Source organism: Hippoglossus hippoglossus, chromosome 16 (assembly GCF_009819705.1).
Source record: "Hippoglossus hippoglossus isolate fHipHip1 chromosome 16, fHipHip1.pri, whole genome shotgun sequence".
Taxonomy (NCBI): Eukaryota; Metazoa; Chordata; class Actinopteri; order Pleuronectiformes; family Pleuronectidae; genus Hippoglossus; species Hippoglossus hippoglossus.
The window spans coordinates 1,421,051-1,437,966 of NC_047166.1; the positions used below are offsets into that span (position 1 = coordinate 1,421,051).

The window sequence follows — 16,916 nt, forward strand, 5'->3', positions numbered from 1 at the left end:
CTGTGCCGCTTGATGCCAAACACCACAGAAAATAAACCCACTTCCCTGATGGTGTTTTGAAAATAGCTTGATCTCAGGGTAATTATGATAATCTTCTCATTTGGCTGTAACATGTTGGAACTGGGTTGCATTTGATTGCTCTGCTCAAGGACACTCCAGCAGCTGAACACACAACCTTTCTTATCACACGGTGCAGAATCATCACGAAAGCTCAAACAAAAACACACAACGTCCAGTTTTCCTCTGTTTTCAATGTAAACCTTTATTACTATTCCAACACAGTTTTCCATAGAAAGGCACATGTGGTGAATACTTTTCCACAGCGATTCGACTGCATGACACAAACATTGCTGCTTATTGAAAACAACAGGCTGCGGCACACAGAGCACGGCTGAATACAAACAGTGTGTCTGATCTGCAGCTAAAGAAAAAAGAGATTTAGTGCAACCGATTTAATTATTGTAGACGACAATTCATGATGTTCATGCCACTCGACTGATATCAGACAAGTGACTCTTTTATTTTTTCTACAGATTAAAAACATAATTTCAAGCTTATCCAGGCAGATAAGTAATTGTCTTGAGCACTGGGATGTGCGTGATTATCAGAAGAATACATTTTCTAAATTAGACTAAGATAGTCTCCCTTGAATCAATTGCAAAAGCACTGCATAGACATAGATTGTTTAAAGTAATATTTAAAAGATTTGCATAGATTATCAATCGTAATAAAAAATTTGCCACTTCCTGAAAATTAATATAGAATGAATTAGGCTGCGATAGCACTTGCTTTATTGCATTGGTGTGTGTGTGTGTGTGTGTGTGTGTGTGTGTGTGTGTGTGTGTGTGTGTGTGTGTGTGTGTGTGTGTGTGTGTGTGTGTTAATGTTAAGGACAGTAAATTAAGGCAGTGTGTGAAGCCCATGTATTTGTCGTGTCTCACCCAAAGATGTATCATTACAGCGACGCAGGTAACTGCTATGAACCAAGCTGCTGCGTCTCAAAGCCTGCTGGGAAGGTTTTAATAGTGTGGCGTGTTCTGTACACACAGAGCCACGAGCTCTGCTCAGCTACTCCCTGCTGATCAAATACACTCCTGCCATCAGGAATATTAAATGTGTGAGTCCACGTTCACTCAGACTGTGGCTTATAGCTGCCGAGTCTGTTAAGGCTGCAAATATGAGATTCAATACATGCAGTGATGAAAGTGAGCTACGTTCTGTCATCTGTCACACACTGACGCTCACGCTCTCACTGTCTCGTCAGTATATTAACTCCGGGAATGTAGGCTCCTCAAAATCCATCTCTGCTGCTGACGTCTGAAGGAACGTCTACAAACTACAGCCCAAAAACAACGACAACTAAACAGTGAGGATAAAACAGGAATTCAGGATGAAAAAAGAACAAAAAGGATAAAACAGTTGCATAGAGTATAAAGACGACAGCTCACTCCTTCACCATTGTGTCGGCCGACACACGGAGCTGTCCAATCGCAGTGCAGTATTATTCACTGCTGCCGTGGGTCTCACATTCACGTGTCTTTGAGTCCTAGCAACTAAAACAAGTCAAACACAACGCGGGCTGCAGCTCGTCGACTGTGACCTGCAGTAAGTGGAGATGCATTATTTCACGTGGATGAATGAAAATAGAAATTACAAAATTCAGTGCCACACCCTCCAAAGCAGAAGAGTCACAGCTGTGGACCAGGTCGTCCATCTTCGCCGATCTTCTGTCTGCACCTCGTTCCCTCCCTCACAGTCCAGCGCCATGTTTACGCTCACAAACATCAGTCCAGCTCGACTATTGGGTCAAATAATGCATCACACAGCAGCATCACAGACGTGTCGCCGCGGAAATGTTCCAAAGTCACGGCAAGGAATCTGCGCCGAGTCGTGCGCGGACATGTATTTACTCCGGGCTGAAACCGGCGGCTGAAGGAGGAATCCCGCTGCCCCTCCGCTGTCTGTCTGCGGTCGTCCTGCACCGACAGCACTCACCTGCAGAAAGAAAGATGACATTAAGAATGCGCCTGCCATTCCTCAGAGGGAGTCAAAACACACAGTGAGGCCAATCATGCGAATGTCAAAACAATTATCTGAGACAGTTGGCTGTGAATGCCAATTTGAGAAGGGCTCGTCCTCGCTGGAAAAAAATCTCCCATTGTGTGTCCTAAATCTGTCCGAGGGAAGCACAGCGCCACGTACCAGCCGAGGGGATTGAGGCTGAAGTTGAAAGGCCTTAGCAGGAGCCTGGTACGCTACGAGCTGCTAATACAAAGATGAAGCATGTGACACACCCTAAGCTCGGCTGAGTTGGACTTCACAAGGCTATCAAACCCTCTTTTTTTTTTTGTTGCATTTTCAAGCAGCTCAGACAAGCAACTTAAAATATTACAGCGGGTCAGCGAGTGCAGAGTGAACCGATAATGCAGCCGTCCAGCTTAACGGCAGAAACCAACAACCACCGTGCTAATTGGCATCGCCCGAGCTACCGGCAAGAATCACGTTGGCCTTGGCGTTTAGCGCGGCGCCGTCGTACAAAGCAGGTGCACCCGGCGAGGGAGAGGGGGGGGGGGGGGAGTGGTTCACAGCGCAGGTTGGTGGCATAAAAGGCAGTTTTGGGTATTGGTGTCGCTTTGAGTTATTGGCATCGTGGTCTTGTTTTGTCGAGAGGACGACAGTGAATAAGCTTGTTAATGGTAAATTTACAGCCCCAGCATGTGGCCTAATAAAACCAGGGGATGGAGAGGATGATGAGAATGATTGCAATTTTGCTCGTGAGTGTGTGTGTGTGCACGGCGGGGATGAGGGGGGGGGGTGCAGTGAGTAGTGGGAGAGAAAAGAGGAAGGTGCCAGTAATTAAGAGTCTAAAAGGGTGTGAGAGAGGCGCACACTGCTCAAAGCAAACTTTGAGCCTGGATTCCTCACTTTTTATTTATGCACGCCGACTCGAACCCCCGATCCCTCTTCACTCTCTCCCTCGCCCTTTACCCGTCTCCCCCCCGCTGAATGAATGGCTATAACAGTGCTACCGTGTCCCGTCTAGCAACACCCCCACCCTCCGATCCTCCAGCCCTTTTCTCAGCGCTCCCTCCTCCAGCTCGGCCCTGAATAGGGAGCCGAATTGAGCAAACAGTCAGGCTGTCAGCTCAATAGGAGGTCTGGCCGTGAACTTGAAGTCCTTCCCAGGCCCCCAGCCTCCCATCAGAGTGGGAGGAGTGGTGGTGGTTGGGGAGACAAGAGGGAGGAAGGGATTGTGGTGATGGGGGGTTGAAGCCAGACTTTTGGGGGGCCCCTACGTGCCAGTGTTGGGGGGGGGACACCCCTGCCACAGAGGTTCCCAAGGCTGGTGCTCTTGCCGGTGCAATGGGGGCAGGGTCCCCCAGCTGCCTGCTTCCCCTCCCTCTGTGCTGATGGTGGGGTGTGTGCAGACGGGACAGTGTCTGCCAAAGCTCCTCCAGACCCTCGCACACAAGACACACACACGAACACACAGATCCAGACACAAGCTGCCGGCCGTGCCCACCCCCTCACCTCCACTCGCTCCCAGCCCTCCCAGGCTTCTCATCATCTCATTAGCCAACGCCAGCCACTCCACTGTCTACTGTGTGCATTGTTTTGGGCTCTGCATAATTTACACAGCAAATTGAGAAGGACCCCGACCCCCTTTGCTCAATCTACCACCTGTTTATGGCGGCCTGGCTGTGATTAGTGCGCCTCGGGTTTGACACAGTTACTGCAGAACTTCTCTGGGAAGCCAAGCGACGCCTCCACTTTTAAAGGCTGCATCATCAGAATATTTAATACAGAGCAGTCGGCCTGACCTAATTAGAATTAGCATTTCTTTAGGTTTAGTCTGTGTAAATATTGGAAATCAGTGCCAAAGAGAAACTGAAAACTTTTTCTTTTGACTTTCTCTGACGGGACTGTTTTCTCTCACCTTGACCCAACGAGGTGTTTCAGCCGTCTCTCCGCTCGCACTGTGTACTAGCACCCTACTGTAAGTTAGCATTAGCATTGTCTCCTTGACCTCCGCACCACAGACACACACAATGGGAGGTTTCTGTTGCGAGGACAATGGCGTGCATTGTTTACCGCCTGCCTTACTTAATTAAGCCCAGTTGATGCTTATTGGAGTTTTGGATTAAGGGGTTTTGAAACTTGGGAGCTCCTCGGTTGGAATAATGCAGCGAGTTCGCTGAGGGAGAACAATACTCGACTTGTCTGAGCACCGACTGCCCTCCAACACTCGCCACTCGCACACTGAGAGGCTTTCCAGTACCGAGACTCTGCCTGTCGAGGTCCCACTTTCTCACTTGTCCACCACCTCTTCTCTGGCTGTCGTTTGTTTCACGCTGCACTGTTCCTCTATGAGAATGTGAAGAGTGGTTCAGGGAAACCATCAGCTTCCACTCGACAGATGTTCCCACCTCGACATTTCTTCTGACCTCTTCTAACGAGTTGAGACGAAAAACTTTTAGATTTTTAGAATTAATATTGAAGTTGTAACTCAGTTGCAAAAATAATTTAAAGCACTGCCATGTTGTTTGATGCCTGACAAAATATAGTGCACAAATCCCAGAGTGCTCAGGTAGAGAGTCACAAATAGTGGCTCTGTATTGTGCACAGTTTGAATCATATCTCCAAAATGGCAGCCGCCGCCATGTCAGGGCACGCATGTGAGGATGCCATGAGAATTCCCAAACGGGAAAGAAAACATTGCGCGTCGGAGGCCAGATGCCCACTGAAAGCCTCCTGAGAGAGGCATTGAGAGCAGAGTGATTTAATGTGAACACAAATACAAAACACGCCCCGCCTACATCGGCTCACCCTCCCCTCCGCCATCAGTGCATCTCGTGAATCGTGCAATTAACAAACATATCCGAGATGATTAAAACCGAGGCTGGAGACAAGGGGCGAGGACTCGGGCAGGTGGAGGAGGAGAGGATGGAGCGTCGGGGTGGCGCCAGTGGAAAGATGCAGGATGGCGGGCGCAGCGGGTTTGGCGTGTTACCTGCACTGGCCGGTCTTCCCACTTCCATTTCATGCCAGCGTTGCTCTAAGATGGTGGCGCAGGCTGCGTCTTGCTGTACAGGAAAAAAGGGTAGTCTGCTGAGGATGGAGCAGAGGAGGAAGAAGGGGGGAGGAGGAGGGAGGAGGCGATGCAGAGGAGGGCGAGGAGAGAGGGAGGGCAGAATCAACAGCAACCCCTCCTCCTCCTTCTTCTCTGTTTTTCAGTCTCCTTTTGCCAGCTCTCCTTCAGGGGTCTTGTGGTCGTCGCCTGCACAGAAAACGAGGAGGAGAAAATCAGAGGGTCGGACGAAAAATTTTAAGAACGTGGTTTATCCATCAAAACACACATGTATAGTTCAGGGAAACATACGAATGCTAGCCACGCACACACATGAATGAATGTATACACACATGCACACACACACGCACACACACACACCTTTTCATGTCTGTTCTCATGGTACAGTCTGCCCCTGAGCATGCAAATGACTTTCATTATGCAAATGTATGCAAATCAGATCCAACCATCTGAGAATCAAGGGTGGGAAAGAAAAAAAAAACTCGACACAGAGATTGAATGAAAGAATGAAAGAGAAAAGAGGACAAGAGAAAAATCCTTTTGAGTGGCAGGAGGCGGTAAGTTAGGTAAATGCTCTGTGCAAAACAACGGTAGCCCACTTGAACAAACACGATTACCTTCTTTTAATGCGTCTACGACTTCATTTTATTTAAATTTAATTTCCTGCATTCTTGTCATTTTACAGGACACCCGTTTTTTTTTTTCATTTGCTTGATGTCGCTGCCTTTTGAAGCGAAAGGCTTTCGCAACGTAAACACGACGTTACTTAAATTCAGGGTCACTGATGATGATCTACATTCCTGTCACCACCTACTTTGCATCTGACAGCTGCAGTTAAGCGTTAGTGGAAATAATGCCGAATTTTCAGCATCGGTAGAAATGTAAACAGCTGCTCGGCGCTATTGACACTCACCAGTTAAGCTAACATGGATTTGACGTAGCACCTCTAAATCCATGTTGGTGTGTGTTTCGTTTAGCCTTAACAGCTGACTCAAAGCTTGTGCTCCACATTTAAGTCTGTGAGACATTCTCATGATAGGACAGGATGCTCTGTGTTCGGCCTGTGCATCAGTGCAAAATGATAAGCAGGACTAGCTTCAGGAGGCCGGATGCTATTAGAGCTAACACAGAACTACCACTATGGATATGAGATGAGAGGGTTATTTTTAATTGCGTCTGTGTTTACCGAAAACCTTCCCTCAATGACTCACACCTGTGAGTCTAAGACCAAAGCAGCACATTGTACCCAGCTGATGAAGTTCAGTGTTCACAAGCAGGTGGAGTCTGTGTCTCGTAGGTTTAGCCACGTAGTTCCTGAACCCTTCTATTCAAAGAAATCAACAAAGAAAGCTGACTAATCGGTGCACAGAGCACACTGTCTCATTTGGCTAATACTCTGAGTCCAGCAGAAAGGATCTTCCATTAGCCGGCAGAGGAGGGAGCCAGCTTTTGTCTGTGGGTGTCAGCAGGGGAAGGGTCTGCGTCTGAAATTGGAATAAGGTGGTAAAACAGGGGTGACTTGAAGTGTGAGAGAGTTGTGGTGGGTAAGCAGGGAGGGGACGGACTACAGGGGTGGGTGGGGTACTGCTGAATGGTGGCAAACCTCTCCTAATTGGCACTTGACATTTTTTTGCCATTGGCACTGGAGTGGGCCAGCTTTCAAGCCCTCTCCGGGTCCTTGTTGGAAGAGTGCCTTATGCAAATATGGCGAATGGGCTCTATTGTGAAGCCTCTGATATTAACAGCTCACGCAACAATGAAATTGTGTGCTCACTCCGGACTCGTAGGTGTGTGAGAGAGAGCTAGACAATGGCAGCGGGAGCAGCTTCAGTCTGAACAGACCCTCCATCGGATGCTTTGCCAAGTCATTTCACTAGAATGAGCTCTTTCTGAGGACAGAGGCTCTCAGTAAAAGCTGTATTAACAACCGAAACAAACAAATGCATGCACTGTTTTGCTCTGGCTCTGAGAGTGGCTCTGTTTGTGCTGCTGCTGAATGGCTCAATTTATTGTGGTTGAAAATACTAAAGGTGTGGATAGAAAAGGCTTCACTTATTCTCTTTGAAAGACGGTTCCCCTCTTAAAACATCACTGTCTCAGTTCTACGTGTGAAAATGTATTCATGCTTCAGTGCTGTACCACGCTCCCGCTGATATTCCTTGCTTCCTCTGTGCGCCCACAATGTTTACCCTCAGCTCACTCCCTCGGGTGAGCGCGGCTCGAGATCTAAAGATATCTGCACAGTCCCTTCGGATAAAACTTGGCAAATCGGTGGAGAAATGTGGCAAAAGCTGAGCTACATTCTCAAACGTAGTAAAAATGATAAGAGGCCAGTGTCGGGCGACAAGGTCTGAAGCGTTCTCGTCATCTGAAAACACAAAGCACATTTCATCTTTATCTCCAGACGACTCCAAACCAAGAGGGAGGCAAACGGAGCAACGGGTCGGATGAGCGGAGTCGCCTCCGTGTGGTCCGGGCACACTCACAGTTCACCTGTTACTGCTGAGTTCCCAAAGTTAATCTCCTTTCTCTGGGGAGGCCCGTTGACTTTTGAAACTGCCTTAGATACATTCATTTCTCTGTGAGTGTATTGGGTGGAGGGAATGCCAGTGTTGTGGAGAATAACAGGGTCTGGCCTTCTGCTCATGCCCGACAGCGAAGCCATTTTCTAAACTCTGTTGGTGTGTTCCTCCAAGAGAAAGAGAGGCAGAGAAAAAGGGGCAAGAGTCACTGGGTCTTATTCAGAAAACTGTCTGGCTGCTCGGACCTGGCAGGGCTGAAAGGGAGGAAAAGGGGCGCATTGTCCCGTCGTGACAAGTGGACTAGCTCTATTGACTGTAAAGTCTACTGGTGAGGGGGGGGGGGGGCAAGTAGGACCCGTCCACAATGGCTGTTTTTCTATTTGACACTTGGAGTCTAAATCTGCTTGCCTAGTGCATGAAAGCTAAGACAAACCCACCAACCTCCTCCTCCTCCTCCTCCTCTTTCCTCTCTCTCCCTTCTTTCCTTCACCCTTTCTCTCTGCGCCCTCTTTCTATTTCAGACTCTGCCATGGGACTCAGAAAAAAGAGAGAGCAAAGGCCCTACGGTGGTTTTCAGGAACTCTCCCATCTCTGTGCCATTTGCAGGCGGGCGGAAGCTAAGACGGTCTCTGCTCTGGGGTCCCCAGTGTGAAGTGTTAGTGATATAACTGTGCCACACACAGAGCCAGCACAAAGCATTTGCACCATGACATGCGTCTCCCAGGGCACTGCTTAGGGTATAAACACAATCTGTCCCAGACTTCAGCTCCTATTCACCCCCAACACTGACACTGACACAGAAAAGGAAGCAGGAGGAGACACCGTTTATCTTCACACTGCACAAAATCACCCTGCCTTGTGCCCCTACTTTGTAAAAGGCTAAATTTACCTGTACAGACACACATGCGCTTGGATATAAGTCGGGCACAGTTGTCAATCTGTCATTTCCAATAGCAGATCAAGGCCGTGCCATGTTCATATGTCAACACTGTAATAAAAACACATCGGCGGTGGTGGTAGCACCACAACACAGAGGGAACCAGGGACTACTCTGTCGTCCAAGCAGGAAGCTGTCACTTCCTGTCAAGGCCCTCGTTCCTCTCTCTTATTAGCGGAGCCCAGAGCTCAAATGTCACACTGAGCACCTGCAATGCAGCAGGCGGGCGGCACAACTGCAGGGCTTGAGGAGATTGACATTGTGAGGTGAGTCTGCCACACAAGCTTTTAGGAGTTTCACCTCGGCCCCGCGCCTGCGTTTAGAATTAGTACCACGTCAAGCCGAATACATCCAAACCTGAGGGTGTTGCTTTCGCTGAGCCGTGTTGAAATGGCCAACCGCCATGCCAAATAGGTATGACAATTGGAGTTCACTGCTAGGCTTGTAGCTCCAAAGCCTTCAGACCTGGGGAACAACCCTCAGTGGCCTCTCTCAGCAGGAGTGACCCTCTAGCTTTGATGGGCAGAATAGAAATCACACCTTCAATCAGCCATCAGGGGCCTTGAGGTTGAGGATCTGATTGACCAATTACTCCTCACCATGAGACCGGGCAAAGAACCTAAAGGCTGAAATTGTTCTCCCTCTCTCACTCATGGACCACGTCACTGGGGGCACCTTCTGCTTGATTGCCCCTGGACCACTCCCCCCACGGAGACTTGCGTGCACACACAGGAGCATTCAGTGAGATCCCATCAGGCCTTTCCACATGGCAGCACCTCGTGCAATGGAGGCTTTGCCACGGCCCATTCACAACCAAGCCAACTGTCACGTCAAATCAAACAACTGCCAGGACCCCAAATCAAACATCTTTTCATGCAAAAGGCAGAATGGAGTAGGTGGGAAGGAGGGAAAAGAATCAACAACGGCTAACTTAACAAAACTGGCCTCAAACAAATTCTTGTCTGTTCACTTTGGTGCCGGCGGGGCACTGGGAGCCCGGATTAACTCGGAGGGAGCTTTCTTAACTCACACAATCCCATCCAAGTCGGAACGTATGTATAATTCATAGCACCGTATGCAGCTCCCATGATATAAAAGGCCTACTTTTTTTTTTATATTGCATATTCTCTTGATGCCAAAGATGGAAGCAGCAAAGCGGAAATTCATGGAGACAAGTGAATAGAGCGCTGACTAAACTGACCAGCAAACTGATTAGCTAACTTGTTAAATGACTTGTCAAAGTCCACCGGCTTTGGTGAATCAGTGTGGGCCTTTTTCAGCAGGCCCGTCACTCCCGGCCATGTGATACTAAAGCCCCTGCATGCAGCCCCACACACAAGGATCATGGGGCTTATTAGATTAAAAGTGATCCTGTTGCACCAACCGTGCTGCTATGGATCACTACCACTGGCTGCAGGAGACATGTACCGCAAGGTTTCGTTTGTTTCTACATGCCCGCTTTCAGTATTCTGCATTTCTACATGCTGACGGACCACAAACACAGACGGAGCCTCACAGCAAACTTACCTAACGGCCTTGTGGTCTGGGATTTCAGACACTTTCACACCCATTCACACACACATACAAACAATAGACCTACAGAACAGACACACAGACCTGAATCATGCACCGTACCTCCTGCTGCAACCTCCTGCTGCCGTGTCCTTGTCACTGTCGTCCATTTTCTTCACGTGTTGCTGTTCCTGTGGCAGTTTGTGTATTTTTTTATAATTTTTTTTTGAGGGAGGTGTATATGGGGTCTTGATGCCTTTTTCAGGAGTGTAATGGGATTCTTGTTACTTTCGGTTATCTAGCTTTATGAAGAATGTACATCACTCATACAGCTAGATAACCAAAGATAACAGCCAACCCCTAAGGCTACCCATCCTCTCGAGCTGCAGGCGCAGCAACATGGGTTCTGACCTACAAGCAGAGGAGAAAGTAGTTAATAAAACATGATTACATGTCTCCATCTCTTTGATTCTACATGTCAAGTGATTTTTCGTGTTAAAAGCGAGCAAAGCCTGGATGAAAAAAATCAAACAACCGTTAACATCACCTCCGAAGATGTTACTCTTCTGGCCTGGGGCCTTTTTCCCTCACTCAACTTACAGCGGCCCTTAAATGTCCTGACCCTTAATTTTGTGATGTCACCAAGTGGCCCCTAACCCCGCCTCAAACCCCCGAAGCCAATAGGAAACCTCTCTTTGTGCAACGAAGGCTCTGATTGGCCTGCGAGTAGTGCCTCCATATGGAAACCTCCCTTCAAGTCAAGCAATCAGTGAGAGGCACCAATAAAAAGTACACAAGTCGATGAACCAGTCCAAACCGGCTATGGCACCAACCTTCCTTTTTCCGGCCAGGCGCCCATCCCTATGGCGCACCCGCTTCACCCGCTGACCGGCTCCATAGGAGGGTGAAGGCTTCAAACGCCGCCCCCCGCCACGGCCCAAATGCATTTTTAAATTAAAAGAAAATCCAAACTGTTTGACAACAAAAGAAGCTGGTTTGTCTTCGTTCGCACGATGTGATGCCAAAGCAGAGGTTGGCGTCACCGTGAAGATCGAACGGTTGAAGATGTCGATTAAACGAACCGTGATGTCATACAAATAAACTGAACAAAGCACGATGACGCCTGAAGCACAGAATGATTTTTGTGAAATATGTTCACAGAAATGTGGAAAATATTGAGCTAAACGCAGTAAAAACACCTCTTTACTTGTGCGGGTATAGACAATGCCGGTGTGCACACACACAGACACACAATCCCTCTCACACACACCATGTAGCCACATGGCACGAGGCCCCATCTAATTAAAGCTATTCTGTGTGCCCAGATCCCTGTTGTGGCAGGCTCCTCCCCCACCAACGCCACCGCCACCGACTGAAAGCAGAGCGAGATGGAGTGATACTGAGGGAGTGAGAGGAGGGCGAGACACGGAACACTCTCGCCCTCCAGCACACGAGCCCAAACCTGAGCTCTCCTTCTCCACTTGACTGGCAACATGGCAGGCGTTAGCCGCCACGGCTACATCCCTGTAGGCAAACAACAACCCCCCCCCAGCATTGTTCTCGCTCCAACAGCTGGTCTTCTTCTTCTACTGTCTGAATACATGTACACATTTAGTCTTTATGTGTTTGTTGCCGTCCAGGAGGCTGCCACCATAACGCACGTCCTCGTCAAGGAGCTTTTTGTTTCAGTCCACAAGGACAAAGCAAGAAAAGACAGATGCCCCAGAATGCTGCTGCGCCCACACACACACACACACACACACACACACACACACACACACACACACACACAAGAGTGTGAACCCTCTGTGCAAACTTTCACTCTTTAACATGCATAATTACACTCTCTCTCTCACACACACACACACACACACACACACACACACACACACACACACACACAGCTGCAGTCATACATTTAAAAAATATAGTTTACGTCATAAAGATCCATCAGGAGGAATAATAGTTTAGATTTAAGATATTTTTAAAATACTATTCTAATAATATTTAATCTGACTATAAGGATCAGATATTTGGGATTTTTCAGTCATCATTTTAAAGAAGGCTAAGTATTATTTTAATAATAATAATAATATTGAACATTTTAAAAACTGATTATTTCTAGTATCTTTAAAAATATATATTTTAAAAAACCAAATCATTCACTTTCCTCTCAGTTAATTCGGTTGGAGTTTAGTCTTTATTCTTTTTGAATGATTCAGTGCTGCTGTGAGATTTATGGCTCATATTTTTTTTTTAATTCACGATTTCCAAGCTGGATAGAGACAAAGATAATTACATGCAGCTTGCACTTATTTCCCCATTATCATTAATAGTCCTTTCATTAACACCGGCCTGTGTGTTTTCATCATTTCACGATTCAGATTAACGCGGATGATTCTGTTCTGCAGTTTTTTCGCCTCTTTGCTTTGACTCACCTGATCTCAGATTTTTTTTGTTATCCAAAAATAGGCCTTTCAGTCCAAGTTCTTTCTCTCCATCATTTAAACGAACCTCACCAGCCTGCGCCATTGGCCAAGACGTGCATGACGTCAACAAATCCAGCGCTTCTAATTGGGAATAATTCGTGTGAAGGTGCAGAGCTGATAACAAGAAATTGATCCTTATTCAGAAGCCTCGTCGGTTATTGTCTGATTAGAACCACGTGGTACGATCTTGGTAAAACGTTTCCTTTTACGCCACATGTTGAATTCTCAGGAGACAATTACGCGCGAGTTTTACGCACGACATAAAGGTGTATTACGCACGTGTTAAAAGCTTGAAGGCGGGTCCGTGTGTGTGTGTGTGTGTGTGTGTGTGCGTGTGTGTGCGTGTGTGTGAGATGACCTGAGGTGCAGACGGTGCAGGCCTGGTGGCGCACAACCACCTGACGTGTGTCACAAATCCTGCGTGTAACAAAACTACTGTGACTGAAGCTCCCTGATCGTGTGTGCATTCGGAAAATAGATGGATATTTAATGCCATCAAATTATCGCATGTTGTTAAATTATAAATGTTTAAGTCTTACACATGTTGAACTACTTTACTATTTTACTTTACAGCTGCGATTATAGAAATAACTTTATCACAACTCTTTGACCCTAAAGCGTCACAGTTATTATTTCTTCAAAATGCAGGACTCCTTCAGAGTAAATGTCCTGTGAGCCTCTGTGACGTGAGGGACCCTGAGCTGCTGGAGCGCGGATCACTACAGTAAACCACGTGTTGTGAGGCCGCTGCACGTCTCTCCAGGATCCAGGGAAACTAGAGCCGAGCATTTCGTTCTGCAGGTGGACCTCAACGCGCGGAGGAGCCGAATCAGCTCAGGACGCGAAGCTGTGTTGGTTCAAACCCTGAAGACCATCAGGAAACTGCAGGGTTATTTTAAACACACTTACGAGACTTCAGCTGTGGACACACACACACACACACACACACACACACACACACACACACACACACACACACACACACATTACTGCACAAAAACATAATGCACACCCTGACGTGTGTGTCTGTGTGTTCTACTTAAATACATAAATATGTTGTTTTAAAATACGGGTTAGTTTAAATTAAATTCTAAACGTTCGTATTGTAGATGAACCAGGTTTCGTGCAGATCCGCTCTGTGCTCGGCTCCTCGTGCACTGACCTCTGACATTAATTCGCTCGTGTTCATCATGTGAAACGTTGCATAATGTCAGATTGTATTTTATTCTATTTTATTTGTTAAAGCTCCTCAGCCTCGGTTGTGTCGCGGTGTGTCCGGAGCTCGTGCACGTGTTCTGGGCACAGGCCTCGTACTCTGCGCACACGTGTGCACTGGATATTCGGCCTTGTGATCCCTTTATCCGTCCACTGTGGGTGTGGACGCCACCACTTTGTCTTATTACGCATGCATTGCAGGCCCGACTGCTGCTAATCCTCATATCTGAGCCACACGGACCGGTCCTGAAAGGGCTTAATGTGCAGAGAGGAAAAGAGGTTTGTGTGGTTTTGTTCCCTGGCGGTGATGTGTCAGACTGGGGGGGTTCTGGTGCCATATGGAGCTGGAGAAGTGACCCTGCTAAGTGCCTGGAGATGTGTGCATGAGAAATGAAATCAGGGCTGGAAGCGCCTCTTGGCCTTTGTGGCTCCCTGTGAATGGCGCATATGAAGCCGGTGCACAATGCGTCACTGAGGCTGTGAAATGAGGAGTTCTCCCTCAAAGAGGAGCCGAAGCTCGTTTAATTACGACTTGTTCTTTCACTAATTTATTTCCTCGTTTACCCAGAGAGTGTCTCCACACTTCGCCCGTGACCTTTCGCTGCACATGGACACTGCTCCCTTAAAGACATCTGATCACCGGAGTCGTTCCAGACTCGTTGGTGCAGTTTGCAAACAGAGGAATGAAGATAAAACACAAAATGTTCGTGTTCCGAGCTGAACCACATGTTCCCAGCTGAACCACAGCTCCCAGCTGAACCACAGCTCCCAGCAGCTCCACTCCGAGAGGAGCGTCCCCTCCTGTCACAGCTCCTTCTGCACCAGGACACTAACTGACACCAGACGAGCTGTTACATTCAGAACCGAGAAGCTGCTGCACAAACACGCATCGCCCATTTTCCGCCTGCTGTTGCCACATCCAGAACACACACGCACACGCACCCTGCTCCGCCGCTGCGCAGGTTGACGATGCAACGCTGCGCGGCTGCAGACCCGCTGTCCTGCAGCCCCGCGGCCGCCATCCTCCGCCCGCACCCGCCTTGGAAGAAAACACATCACATCTCATACTCACGCAGTCGCCGGTGCGCGTGTGTCCGCTCCTCAGCGCCGAGAAGCGCGCGGCTCTGGAGATGGAGAGCGACTGAGCAGCTGGAGGCTGGAGCGCACGCTCTTCATGGCTGCGGCTGCTGGTGACGTGTCTGTGGCTCCATCCATTCAGCTTCCCTCGCACGGGTTCTCCCTCCGTTTTATTATCATCCCCATTATTTCCCGCGGACGTGGATCACATACACGCCCCCCCCCCCACCCCCCTCCCCACATGCCCGCGCCGTCGCTCGCACTCGCCATTCCTCGCGTCAGATGCAATATGAACCAAGACGAGCCTCCTCTAAAAACATATATTGCCAGCAGGACCCTCCCCTTTATGACACGGTGCAGGTCTGCTGGTGTCTCCACCCTCTGAAGAATGAGCGCGTGCGTGTGAAGAATCGTGCGTGATCCAACTTCTCTGCTGGAAACTAATCATCTGAATTCATGTCGGATTTCTTCATCTGACTTCACGCTTGAGTCTGAATCCTCCACACGTCCCCACGCGTCCTTATCACGCACAACAACCACATCCATGATCACTTCTCTAATTCAGGTAACACAGGCGCCTCCACGCACGCGCACCACCCTCCCGTGCGTGTCTCCTGTACTTCCACATGTGGAGTGCGTCGTGGGATCCGCGCTGGACCCATGTGGGATTATAGAAAGTTTGGTGTAATCTTGTCTGGCTGCTCGTTGGACACAAAGCCCCCCGGCGCACACTGCGGCCCGCGCGCCTGCGCCTGGATCAAGTGCGCGCATCCACTCATTGTCTGCGTGTTTGATGCAGAGGAGTCCAGGAATGCGAGCGGGGGGTGAGCACCGTGCAAATCAGCTTTTACTGTCACCGCCGAGCCCGCAGCCCGCAGACAGGAGCCAAGAAAGGGGGTCTGGGTCACTCGATTATCATAATAATCAGATCGCGGGGATAAAAATCTCCTTTGAATAAATTACTGCTTCAATAGGAGGCGCGACTGCCAAAGAGACAACTTTGTCAGGCCCCGGTTTGTTGTCGGGGGTCCTCTCTGCTCCCAGTGTCCCCTCTGCTCCCAGTGTCCCCTCTGCTCCCAGTGTCCCCGGCTCCCCTCTTTCTTTCTTTCTCTCCACATTTTGGACGCTTTCCTGGAGCTCAGCCTCTGAACGCGGCTACTGTGTCTCCTGGTTACCGGGGCCGGGCCTCCGCGGCTCCTGGGAAAGAGACGGGCTCGGTGCGGGCTAATGGGCGAGGGACCGGGCACAATAGGCTGGCTGCACCCCCCCCCCCCCCCCCCCCCCCCCTCCTCCTTCTGCATGATGGGAACCCGGGCACCGAGGTGGACCTCAGCATCCCAACTTCATTAGTACCCATCAGGCCATTCCTGCATCAGCCCCCCCCCCCACCCCCACTCTCTCCCTTCCTCCCCCACTTCAACCTGCACAGGCCCGAGTCCTGGCTCCGGCTCCTCAGCTCCAGCGAGGGACTCTAAATAATATTAATATTAATAATGAACTGTATTTATACAGCTCTTAAAAAAACAGGTTTACAAAGTGTCTAATAAAATCTGAAGAAACTTACAGTGCGATTACAGATTTAAGTTAATGCAAGACAAAGGATGAAATGAGGCAATAACACAGAGAAAAGTTAAAAGCACTTTTATAAAATAATGTTTTTAAAAGACTTTAAAAGGAGGAGATGAATGAAGACTCTCACTTTACAGTTGCTGAATGAGAAGAAGAACAGTGACTGTAAATTCATTTATCATTTTAGGACCCAGCCAGAAACAAGTGAGTCTACAACTGGGATTTTAAATAGAAACTTTAATTTAACTCAAATTGATAAACTTCTCTAATCGTCCCTGATGCATTAAAATAGGAAGATTTTCATGTTGTAGCTTCATCAGACTGTTGATCCTATAAAATATTGAATTAGGCGATAAAACAATATCAATTATTATCACACAACAAATTTCACCGGTAGCAAAATAGCAAAAGTTTAATTAAAAAAATTGACAAACACTAAATGTTTCCACCTCATCAAATGTGAGGATTTACTATTTTTCTTGGTTTTATTTAATAGTAAAAAAAAT

General features: G+C 48.3%; 2 long non-coding RNA genes across 5 annotated transcripts; both read right to left on the reverse strand.

Annotated features, from left to right (window-relative positions):
• Window positions 1-1,784: 1,784 nt before the first annotated feature.
• LOC117777037 lies at window positions 1,785-15,100 on the reverse strand. 4 transcript variants are annotated; one of them, XR_004616536.1, is made up of 4 exons: window positions 14,837-15,100; window positions 10,166-10,471; window positions 5,012-5,264; window positions 1,785-1,995 (listed from the first exon to the last, which is right to left on the reverse strand). It is a non-coding gene; the product is annotated as an uncharacterized LOC117777037 (long non-coding RNA). The 4 variants fall into 4 exon arrangements; XR_004616534.1 differs by having other exon boundaries at window positions 5,012-5,278; window positions 10,184-10,471; window positions 14,837-15,098; XR_004616535.1 differs by having other exon boundaries at window positions 10,184-10,471; window positions 14,837-15,097.
• Window positions 12,428-13,469, reverse strand: LOC117777038. Its single transcript, XR_004616538.1, has 2 exons — window positions 13,433-13,469; window positions 12,428-13,199 (listed from the first exon to the last, which is right to left on the reverse strand). It is a non-coding gene; the product is annotated as an uncharacterized LOC117777038 (long non-coding RNA).
• Window positions 15,101-16,916: the final 1,816 nt, after the last annotated feature.